The sequence below is a fragment of the Cyprinodon tularosa genome, unplaced genomic scaffold (assembly GCF_016077235.1).
Source record: "Cyprinodon tularosa strain WSP-4 unplaced genomic scaffold, ASM1607723v1 ctg728, whole genome shotgun sequence".
NCBI lineage: Eukaryota > Metazoa > Chordata > Actinopteri > Cyprinodontiformes > Cyprinodontidae > Cyprinodon > Cyprinodon tularosa.
Window position 1 is genome coordinate 253675 of NW_024039483.1, and position 12791 is coordinate 266465.

The window sequence follows — 12791 nt, forward strand, 5'->3', positions numbered from 1 at the left end:
TACAGTGGCTTCACAGTTGACTTTAGTCAAAAGAAAATGATTAGCGTAGGCTGCAAGATGCCAAAGTCCTTTAGCCTCAAAGCATGCCCAAATCATCACTTGTCCATGTCTATGCTTCAAAGATTTCATCAGCTGCTACCCATTATGGCCAAACACGCTTTGTTTGCCCAAAAGGCTTTGTGTACTTTTAATGTCTATCACAAACCTTGACTATAACAAGATCGTTCCCTTTTCTGTTGTGGAGTAAAAAACTTCAAAACATATATGCCAACTAATGCGTGGACAATTGAAGACATTGTGAATATATATACAGTTGTACTTTAAAGTTTACATACCCTTCAATTAAATGAGTTGATAAGTTTACACTAGTAATTTAAATAACACAAAACTGAAAAAGTAAAAATAAACACAAATGATAAATGACAAAGTTTTCCAGGTTGCCACCAATCCATTGTAGTCTAGTGTTGCTTTCCTTCCGAGAGCAGCGCAGCAAACTATAGCCACCAATTAGCTTGATAACCCTGCTACCTGCACAGATAGCCGGAGATAATGGTTTCTAAACCAAACTAAACTTAGACATTCTATTATATTCACATTCAGTTAGCACTCTATTAACAGTTAGATTAATTGCACAAATGCTCCATCATATGCTCTTGGATATTTCTTTTTCATCATTCAGAACGTATGTCTGTACCCCTCAACCAAGAACAGGTAGAGGAAACCCCAGGTGTATATAACAATCTCCTCTTCATACTGGAGCGGAATTAAACTGGTATACTAGAAGCTCTAGTATATAATACCCATTGCTAGTTTGACTCTAAAAGTCTTTGCTTTATCGCATCCTATACACACAAGCTCTATCTGCTACTTGACCATTCAGTTTATATGGAAGTAGGAGGAACATAATTTAATGTAATTCAGAATAATAATATTATTTCAATTTACTGTGACTTCCTGTTTTTACACTTTTTAATGACTGGAAATGTTCCCTTTATTTAAGACCTACTGACTGACCAAGCAAAGCAGACTGCTGATTTCAAAGTCACTGGTGGGAGTTTGAATCTACTGTGCTCGATTAGGCCAAGCAGAGAGGATCCCTTAAGGCAGTGGTTCCCAAAGTGTGGGGCGCGCCCCCTAGGGGGGGCGCAATGCCATTGCAGGGGGGGGGGGGCGCGGGAAGCGGTATGGATGAATGAAGAAAAAAAAAAAAAAACAGCGCTTGCTTGACTGAGCATAATGGACAGTTGTGACACTGCAACCCAGATTTGAGAAGATCTACAGCAAAAAACAGGCGTAGAAGTTTTATTGTAATCCAAAGGGGGGCCCAGAAGAAAATCTTTGGGAACCACTGCCTTAAGGAACACACTAATAAGATCATAAAAAAAACAAACAAACAGTGAAAAACCACATTTATGTTTTTTAGTAAAAAAAAAAATCCTAATGTCGTAAATCTCATAGATAAATCTATTATATCTTTAGCTCCAGCCTTTATTGTCACCATCAACAAAACTTAAAGCAGTCTTCTGCTCTACACTGAAAAAAGTGTAACATGTAACTGTTCATTCAAACTAATGACTGTCACTGTAAATTGGATATAAATATTGATTTGATTGTGTAACTCATAATTTTTTTGATTTTGAGTCATCAAGTTTAATTCAACCTGAACTAAATACACGTACAAAGAACCCAAAACAAAGTTTTTGATTTCTCTCAATATGTATATATTTATTCATGACCTGCAGGTCATTTTTTATGTTTGAGTCACATGTGAATTGCGCTTTGCATGCATTCAGAGCAGATTTACACCATTTAAGGCTATATTAACAATTACTAAATACATTTAAAGTAATCCAGGTGTTTTTTATAGAGTTTGTAAGATGGGAAATGGAAATTATTTTTGATTTAAAGTCAAATGAACTGTGAAAATTATAAATTGGTTATTTTTTAATTTATTAACTAGTGTCAATACAAACATTAATTCATGTTAATTTAGTTTAAAGTAAGTACATTAGGTTGGTTCAATTTCAACATATTAGTCTGGTTCATCAACTGAAATGTTCAGAAAATCATTAGGAACAGGGCAAACATTTAAAGTTGGCTCAAGTGCAGTATTATTGTTTACATCAATATAAAATAATCAGGTCATAGCAAATTATTAAATTCAGATTCTGTGAAGTCAAATATTCTGGACATCATTTCTTTTAATTTGAGCAAGGTTATACTTTTTCCAGTGTAGTTTCGCTTATCTTCTCCAGCCTGACCTCCGCACCCTTCCCCCTTCGTTTTTTTCCCCCCAGCTTCATGCCCTCTGCCTACTGCTGGCGGAGTTTTTTTCCTCAGCCCGAGCCCCTGCGTGCCCTCCGGCTTCCACTGTGGGCTCTGAGCAGCGTGAGTGCAGAAGCTCACTCAAAGCAAGAAGGCTGAGGATGCTTGGCTGCACCCTGTCGTTACTGTGGATGTGTGGGATTGGAGATCTGGCACCCAGTGATGGCTCCATTGTCTAAGCAGAGTCCATCCACTGTCGCATGACTATAAATAACTGGGAAAAGAGGAAAAAAAATATATAAATACATACAACTACCGTGTTTCCAGTGGCAGCTTCATTTGCCACCTTTATGGATGCTTTTATCCACCCATCACAGCAGATGTCTCCCCCGCACCATATGGTTTGCATACCTTGTTTAGATATAGCTGTGAGGGAAAAAGTGCAAAGATGGGCTTTTTTCAGAGTGATGATGCAGATCAAACATGTCAATGTCGCTTCGTTATATCACAGTTTTTTATGATGGAATTTCCTGTGTACATTTTGTAACTGTGCCTCTTTACAATTACTACATTAGACTTGCTGAGGGGTTACCTTGTAAGCAAAATGAATGTGAATTCACTTACTACTGAAAATACATGCCAGAAGCTAATTGATGCATTAGCTTGGACACATGTTTTGAACCAATGAAAAGCAGTGACCTGTATGACGTCAACGCATCAAATAGAGGTGGAAGGATTAAGTAAAACAAAGATGGCTTAGCTGGCCTTAACTGGAAACAAATAAAATGTCATTAATTGGGGATGGGGAAGATGTTTGGGTGTCCCTGGATTTGGTAAAAGTTTGATTTATCAGTTAACCCTGCTAGTAGAATATGATACACAGCTGTGATTGAATAAAAGCTCAACAGGGGGTGCAGATGCTACTTGGTTACCTATCCCACTGTACTAGATGTCACTTGAAGGAGCCTTCCCAGATGGATACTGCGTAGAATTCCTGTTGAACTTGTCAGGTTTAGTGGATGATTGTAGAAGACCCAAAAGCAGAGATGGAAGCAGAGATGGTGCCTTGTAGGTTTAATGATGAATTCGGTGGCAACAGAAACATAAGTCAAAAACCAAAAAAAAGGATACAATTGAGAGATACATACATAAAAAAATGAAGAGAATCCAGCCGTGCAGAGGAGGAGTATATATGGGAGACAGGACAATGAATGGAGCAATCAGTTAATTGGGAGCAGTTGTGGATAGAAGGAGCTTCAAAGTAGCTAAGAGGAAAGGAAACAAAGAGTAACAAAAGGAAACAACAGGGTTTACCTGTAACTAATGGGAATAAATCTAATTACTACAAAATAGATAACTTAAGATAACTATGAAGCCATGAAACACATAAGCTAAATTTAAGAAAAATAATAACTATGGGTAAAATTAGATCAAGCAATAAATAATATAAAAAGTGCTGGCTTTTAGTATTTTGTGGATTCAGTGGATTTATGTTTTTGGATTTTTGTTTCTGTTGCATTTTTTTGCATGAATACATTTGAAAGAAACGAAAGTTACTACCGTAACTACGGTTCTATAAATCCCGGATGACCGCCAGAGGCGGTGCTTCAAGCACTGAATGATCATTCTTGCGCACGCGCAGGTCGAGTACTAATGACAACAAAGTCAGCTGTGACCTGCCGGGGACCCACGTGACTCTATATAGTCACGTGGCACCCGGCAATCAATCCCTCAATCTTCTCGCGAAAGCAGAGATTCCGAGGGACCAATCACTCTGGCGGTCATCCGGGATTCATAGAACCGTAGTTACGGTAGTAACTTTCGTTCTATTTCATCCCTACTGACTGCCAGAGGCGGTGCTTCAAGCACTGGATGACTCATATCAACAAGGTCATGAGGAATCAGCAACATTCAAGGAACAACGACTACACCACCCACCTAATGTGATGTAGAGGCATGCTGCTCCAGGATTCCTTGAAGCGGATGGGGCGCAGCCACATTCACCCTGTAGAACCGAGTAAAGGTACTAGGTGATTTCCAGGAGGCCGCACGGCATATAACATCCAATGGCACCCCAGTCATAGCAGCAAATGACGTCGACATGCCCCTTGTAGAGTGGCATTTCACTCCCGCCGGCAGTGGCCAGTCCTGCAAGGCATAAGCCTTTGAGATCAAATCCACAACCCAGTGTGCAAGTCGCTGCTTAGAAAGTGCCTGACCCTTCCGTGAGCCAGCGTAGCAAACAAAAAGGCTATTTGTCTTTCGGAAGGATGCCGTGGCATTGATATATGTCTCAAGGGCATGAACAGGACACAGTGGTTCAGAGGGGCTTCCGGAGTCAAACCGGGCAAGATGGAGAGGCTGGGTACTGCCTGCTGGCAGTGATACCTTAGGAATAAATGCTACGTCAGACCACAGTGTAACGCCTGAGCCATCAGGATTGCAGCAGGGTTCGGCTATGGAGAGAGCCTGTAATTCCCCCACACGTTTTGCGGAAACCATAGCTAAAAGGAACGCAGTCTTCAGTGAGAGCCATTTGAGGTCTGCCGACGCCAGGGGCTCAAATGGGAGGGACCGAAGAGCCTCAAGCACAAGAGAAAGGTCCCACGCCGGTGCCACAGGGCGGTTGGGTGGGTGCAAACGCCGAGCACCTCTTAAAAACAGTACAACATCCTTGTTTCGGCCCACAGAACAACCATTCAGCCCAACATGCCAACAGGAAATGGCAGCCACATACACCTTTAAGGTAGATGGAGACCGTCCTTGATTCAGTAATGCCTGCAGGAAGGTCAGTATGTCAGAAACTGAACACTGCACCGGGTCCTGCCCTCTATCACGGCACCTGGTCGCAAAGACCGTCCACTTGTTAGCATAGACAGCTCGCGTGGACGGCGCCCATGTATTAGCCATTGTATGCCCTATGGACCCAGTGTATCTTGAGAAAGTGGACCCCGGCCTTGCAGGGGCCAAATCCAGAGCTGGAGCCAGTCCGGTTTGCCATCTGGGAAAGAAGATCTCTCCTGGAGGGGAGACGCATTGGCGAGCCGGAGCTGAGCTCGCACAGTAGAGGAAACCAAGTTCTCGCTGGCCAGTAGGGGGCCACCAGCAGAACCCTGTGCCCCTCCTGACGTACCCTGAGGAGAGTCTGAAAAAGTAGGCTGAATGGCGGAAAGGCATAAAGGAGGGTCCGGGGCCAGTCGTGTGTCAGAGCATCGTGGCCCAGAGGGCTGCTGTTGTCCAATGAGAACCAAAGGGGACAGTGAAATACGTCCCTTGAGGCAAAGAGGTCCACGTCCGCCCTGCCAAAGACCTTCCAGATGCACTCCACCACCTCTCGGTGAAGCTTCCACTCCCCTGGAAGCGGCTTCTGACGGGATAGAAAATCTGCTGGCAGGTTCTCCGGCCCTGGGATGTAGGCTGCTCTGAGGCTGGCTATGCGTGGAGCTGCCCAGGTCAGAAGCCGTCGAGTCAAGCACAACAGTTTCCTTGACCTCGTTCCCCCCTGGTGGTTGATGTGAAAGACCACTGTGGTGTTGTCTGACCTCACCAGCACGTGCTTCCCCCGCAAGCCTGGAAGAAAGCTCTGAAGAGCCAGAAGTACAGCCTGTAACTCCAGGACATTGATGTGTTCCCTGCTCTGCCCCTGGGACCATGTCCCCTGTGCCATTTGACCCCGCCAGGTTGCACCCCAGCCCGTGGAGGATGCATCTGTAAACACAACTTCCCGACGACACGGGAGGGAACCGAGCGGGACCCCTGTGGTCATAAACAACCTCACCCTCCATTGGGACAGAGACTGAAGACACTGAGGCCCCACCCGAAGTCTTCGGAGACGATAAGTGTTCCGTGTGGGATCCAGATTCAAGCTGTTCAACCACATCTGGAAGGGCCGCAATGACAGCAGCCCCAAGGGCACTACAGCGGACACAGCTGTAAGCATGCCCAAGAGTCGAAGATACCGCACAAGAGGCAGTGCCATGCCGCGCCTGAATTCCGGGAGCACGCTCAATATACTGTCCACCCGCTGGGGTGACGGGCAAGCAGTCATTGAGATGGAATCCATGGCAATGCCCAGGAAGACAGTCTCCTGTGAGGGAGTCAGACTGCTTTTCTCCATGTCCACCTGCAAGCCCAAGCATCCCACATGATTGAGCACTAACCGAGTATCTCGAACCGCCTGGTCCCACGTCGCGGCACAAATGAGCCAGTCGTCCAGATATGGGAGGATCCTCAATCCCTGTGCCTGCAGAGGAGAGAGGGCCGCTGCAACACATCGGGTAAACACCCTGGGGGACAGTGAAAGTCTGAACGGGAGGACCCTGAACTGGAAATGCCTCCCTTGAAAAGCAAAACGAAGAAACCGCCAATGGGGCGGAGCGATCGGAACGTGAAAATAAGCATCCCTGAGATCTATGGAAGTGAACCAATCGCCCGGGGAAATTGCCTGCAACACTTCCTTGGTGGTCAGCATATGAAAGGGCATGGCCTTCAAGTACACATTCAGGCCTCTGAGGTCCAAGACTGGACGCAGGCCCCCGGTCTTCTTCGGAACCTGAAAATACATGGAATAAAAGCACCCTGGATCCAGCAGGGGGTCCACAGGCACTATAGCACCCTTGGCCAGCAAGGTGCAGATTTCTTGGTTCAGTGCCTGTGCCTTCACCGGGTCATGGATCACAGTCATCCTGACCCGGCCAGGGATAGGTGGCCGGCGGCGGAATTGAAGACGGTGGACAACACCCTCAAGTCCGGGGTGTGGGCAGCCCAGAAGCTGAGCTGTCCCGGGGAAAAATAACCGACCGCCGGCCCTAAGGCATCATCTGCGGGCCCCCCGGCCCTTCGAAGGCCCGAGAGGACGCCGGCCAGACTGCGCGGCTCGAAAGGGATGAAAGGACCTTGTCCCAGCCTGGTCTCGAGCTCTGTTTCTCCGATCTGGAGCAGGTCTCTGGACCGATCTCTGACCTGGTAACAGACCCTGGGGCTCAGTGGAAGAAGGAGAAGGCCCTGAGGACCTCCGTGAAGGACCCGCAGTTGCCCAGGTGCTTACTGGCTGGCGATCACGTCTGTGAAGCCCTGCCAGCTGTTGCCTCGTTCTAGAGGCCTGAGCTGTACGGTCCAAGGCGTCCAGTGCCGCAGAACCAAAAAGCTCCCCCGGGACCACAGGCAGGGCCCGGAGGGTCCTCCTACAAGGCTCAGTTAGTGGTGACTGCGCCAACCAGACCTGGCGGCGAGCATGAACCAGTGTGGAGAGTGAGCGTCCAAGTTCCCTCGTCATAAGAGCAAAGGCCTGCAGAGATGCATCAACCAGGCCTTGCGTGGCATGATCCAGTGGAACAGATTCCAAGGAGGAAGACAGGGCCAGCATAAGATGGGAGAGAGAGTTCCCAATCCGACCCATGCGGGCCCCAGAGTCATAGGCCTTGCAGAGAAGGTCGTCGGTAATACGGCACTGAGGACGCGGACAACGGGCATTGGGCCGCAAAGCCTCATCAGGCGGGATAATAAGAGAGGCAATGCCCGGTTCCACCGCTGGCATCTGCCCCAAGCCAACCTTGGGTGCCTCCTGCATAGCTGCCATCCGTTGTCTGACCAGAAAGCATGCAGTTTCCGCACATACGCCGCCGAGGGAGGAACCACAAAGGCAGTCTCTGACCTACTGCGCCTAAAGAAGGCGCTGGAAGCCGTAGGCTGGGCCTGAGGAACACTAATTTGTAAACGGGCAAGAGCCGTTCGAATAGCGGATGTCACAGACTCCCCCGTATCCTCCTGGGAGGCAATGGAGTCAGACCCAGAGGCCCCGGAGCCCAGCTCCGGAAGGTCCTCACAGAAATGGGTGCCAGAGGCCGCCACAGAAACAGCATCGTCGTCATTGACTGACGTTTCATCCTGCTCGGGAGGGAGAGCCGTGCCACGATCATCAGCAGTCTGAAAGGACTGGAGGAGGGCTTTCATTTGGGCCAGCTCAGTAGTGAGATGATCCACTCTCGTGGACAACCTCCCTGCATCGGTCCGTCTGGCACGCTTTGTCGGTACCGAAGGTGCAGCCACAGTAGATCGTTTGCACACCGCTTTTTCCATCGGCAAATGAGCACGTGGCGAAGCGGCCGTCCAGTCGGTAGGCTGCTCCAGTGCAGCCAACCGATCCAGTCTGACTGACCGGGGCATGACACGACAGTTGGGGCAAGCGTCATCTGACAGCGCCTCCCGGAGATGTTCCACACCGAGGCAGGAGGGACACAAGTCATGCCCGTCGTCGGGCTGAAGTGGAGCCAGACAGGTCGAGCAGCATAAATTATCCAGCATCATACTGCTGAAAGGCGTGATCAGCCCGCCACCAACGACAAGTCAACACGAGCAGAAACGCTACTGGCGACTCCGTTGTAGGAAAACCCCTGTAGAGGTTCCAAACTCAGCGTGAGCAGAATAGCCACTAGCAAATCGATTATTAACTAAAGATGAACTTGGCACGAGCAGAGACGCCACTGGTGAGTGTAGATAAACAAACTGAAAACAACTCAGTGCGAGCAGAAACGCCACTGGTGAGTGTAGATAAACAAACTGTAGAAGCACTCAACATGAGCAGAGACGCTAGCGGCGAGTTCAGGCAAACAAACTATAGAAGAACCCAACGCGAGCAGAAACGCTACTGGTGGGTCTAGGCAAACAAACTGAAAACAACTCAGCGCGAGCAGAAACGCTACCGTGAGTCAAAAGAGCCACAAAATTAACGTGGCAAATCAAAGCGAACAGTAAACTACTGCTGAGAAAAGAACGAAAACTTACCAGTCACCGCAGATCTGGTAAGGTGAAAGCAGCTTGTGCAGCCCCTGGAGGGCGAGACTTACTCCGACCAAACCCGGTCACGGGGCTACCAGCAACAAGCAGCCAGGAAACTAGTGGTATACACAGAAGCAACCAGCTTCACACGACCACACTCCTGTACTCAACACACCTGCGCGGGAGAAGAACAAAAGGGATTGATTGCCGGGTGCCACGTGACTATATAGAGTCACGTGGGTCCCCGGCAGGTCACAGCTGACTTTGTTGTCATTAGCACTCGACCTGCGCATGCGCAAGAATGATCATTCAGTGCTTGAAGCACCGCCTCTGGCGGTCAATAGGGATGAAATAGAACCACCTTTAGCTTCAGTCTCTGCATTCGGGTCCTCTTCAAACCTCCACCCAACCTGACAGCAACCTTCATGCTGGACGTTTAAAGATGCAGCCAGAGCTTCTTTAACAGGGTCTAAATGAAAATATTGACAAGCTGCTGTCAGATGAACAAAACTCTTGCTGTTCCGCCCAACTGTCCATCCAATCTAAACCTGTTTGAACTATTTTGAAAACAGAAATTATTATAAATAATTATCATTATCATCTACACTTATTATAAAAGTGTAGATGTGCAGAGTTAGATAATTGGCCCGAAATACTTATTTTAGTCAGAAAAGGGCCTGCAAAATATTAATTAGAAAAGTTGAAATCATAAACACACTATTCCAAATATAATACATTAAAGCTGGTCATTCTGGTGTCTAAGTCTTCTCTGTCTTTAGTTCAAATAGACAATTTCTGTCTGTTCAAATGAAGCAGTCAACCGAATTTTTTGTCTTTCTTCAAAGAGCAGCTAATGAATTCCATTTTAACACCAGCCACTTGATCAACCCTGTTGTTCACATCATGCTCTTACAAGTGTGATTTTTGTTCACACCTTGCACATTGTTTAGCATAAAATCAAACACATCTAGCTGGAATAATCCGCAAGTCTCTCTGATAGAGCTACGCCTGCTAAATCTAAAATCCTTTAGGCCTTGTCAAAAGATGCCAAATGTTCTGTTACTGGCTGCAACCGTCTCTGCTGGAACCCGGGTCCCAGCACTTATTTCTGTTGGCAATGTCTGTGCATTGACAGAAAACTGTCTACATGTATATGTGCTAATGTGGCTAAACAGCCATCTGTTAGCTTACTTTTTTTTTTTCCCTATGCTTACTTGGACTGCATTTTAACACAATCTGTTCTTATGTGCATGTCTTAAAAGTTTTTTATTCAAATATAATTTTTTTAGCTGTTGAATATGAATACTGCATATCTGAACTGGCTTTTCAGCAAAACTCTTTTTCTTAAAGGTTTATAATCAGGTTATACACCTATACAGGAAGGAAAAAAAACATTTGTTCAAGATAAACAAAAGATATAAATGAAGCACTCTTCCTGATAGTGTTAAGATCCTTTTTGATCCTATGTAGAGTTCCTGCACAGGACTAGATTGGGAAAATTGAAGTCACTACTAAATTAATTTGTACCATCACTAGAACTCAAAGTTCTAGTGAATTGTCAGCTTGGCTAATGGAGGAGGCTGACCTCTCATCCTGAAGCACCACTGAACAGATAAGAATTTTAGAAAAATCCTTTTGGACAGAATTCATACGTGCTAAGAGGAACATTTACTAAATAGGAACTCAGATTACCATGGATTATCTCACCATAACCACCACAAAAAATAATGAAGGATTTGTGTGGGATTTAAGTTAGAGCCTAATGACCAGTAGAAGTTTTAAATCTTTTTTTTTTTTTTTTAACTATCATCATTGTTCCAGTTAATATAAGTTGCCTGAACCCCTACTCCTCAATCTTGTAAGACTTTGTGACCAATTGTCTGGGGCTGCAAGTTAGCTTGCAGCACATTTCATAGGGAAAGGCCAGAGTGTTTTTGCCATCTCCATTTTTGCACTCAGCACCAGCAAAGATGTTTGGAACTGCTTTCTGCCCGCTGGACACAACATGGCTCATTTGTCAAGGGCTTTTACACACACACCCGCTCACACACACACACACACACACATATGCATGAACAATCTAGTAATGAAGTCCTCAGTATCAGTGCATGCACACAAGTTGAGGGCCTGTAGTAAACAAACTCCTCATACCCTTCTTTTCAATGCCTTGCTCTTCTTGCTGTCCCCCTTTCCTAAACTATATCCTTTCTTGTCAAAACCCTGCAGCAATTAACAACCTATTAAGTCACTGTTGGGCTTTTATGGATTTTTTTGTTACCATTATTGTTGAAAGGAAAAAACATTTTTCATAAATTAAGATTTAAAAAACCCAAGACATTATGCAATTTTTTTTATAAAAGGTATTGATAGTTACTTGTTTTCTCATATTTTGTTTTTCTGATTAATTTTTCTTATTTTATTTTCCAATTTATCTGCACAGTGAATTAAAAGGTGCAGATTGGACTAACCTGCTTCAGTTGCTGGTCAGAAAGGAGGATAGAGATGACTTGTTGATCACACATCTCCCACCTCTGCTTCATGCCTAATTACGACTTCATAATTTTGTCTTCGGTTCTTTGTGCATCTAAATGCTGTTTATACTGATGTTATTCAATGAAAGGATTTTCGGACTGTTACGATGTTCACATGCTAACCTGCCTGTGTTTTAGGACAACAAATGAAAGTGTGATTAAAGTTCAAATCATTCTCTTAACAGTTCTTTTTGCACACATATGGAGTAAATTCACCACAACTTCAATTCAAAATATAACAATTTTAAAATAAACATCATTAAACACTAAATCAAACATATTTAATCGAAAAACTCTTGACTGAATTAGTAAAACTTGGAAAAGAAATTAAAATTGTAAAAAAAAAAAGCACAATTAAGCAATGACATTACAGTTCAGAATAATTTTATGTTTAAAAAAACACATTTTATCTTGAAGAGTTTAGAAGGAAGTCAACTTTCCGGTTTCTGTTTCTTTTATGTTTTTTCTTTTGAGTATCCACTTTTGCTTTGCTCCTTGGTTTCTAGTTTTAGTGGGTTAATTCTTAGTTTACTGAGTTCTTTGGTTTTTTTCTCAGTTACTGTCTTAGTCTTGGTTCTGTTATATTTTCTTTTTAGTGTTCAGACTTTCTTTTTTTCCTTGTTTTCTAGTGTTAGTGGTTTTATTTTTATATTGCTGTGTTCTTTGTTTTTTTTTTCCCAGTTACTGTCCTAGTCTTGCTTCTGTTATGTTTTCTTTTGAGTGTTTAGTTTTCTTTCTCCATGTTTTATAGTCCTAGTGGTTTAATTATTATTTTGTTGTTATTTCCAGTCTTCCAGGTTTCTATTTGTTGCACTGCATGAAAAGTGAGATTTTCGTCCCCGTAAACCCCCGTAAACTCCCGCAGATCTCCCTGATTTTCGTCAGTTTCCGACAATTTGCAACCCGCGCTTGTCCGCGTTTGTCGTGCCACAAATTGTCGGAAACGGACTCTGACGTATGTGGAGAGCGATCAGCTGTACTAATGGCCCTAATTAGCATATGAATGCAGCAAACCCGCGCGGCTGGCCAGGTCTGGCTTGAATAACCTACTCAGTATTGGCTGAAACCACTATTCTTAAATAAGTGAAATCGCTCGTGATTGGCAGCAAAACCACACGTGGCCACGCCAGGCTTTAATTTTCTTACTGAGTATTGGACGGAACCACTTCTTTTTAAACAAGTAAAGTCGATCGTGATTGGTAAATGGTAAATGGCATG

The 12791-nt window shown here is 44.9% G+C and overlaps 1 protein-coding gene across 1 annotated transcript in view; it reads left to right on the top strand.

Moving 5' to 3' along the window:
* Positions 1-12791, top strand: part of LOC119772739 (copine-8-like) — a gene marked incomplete at its 3' end in the record, with an annotated part of 159445 nt that overhangs the window by 78641 nt on the left and 68013 nt on the right. The gene's annotated exons all lie outside the window — the stretch shown is intronic.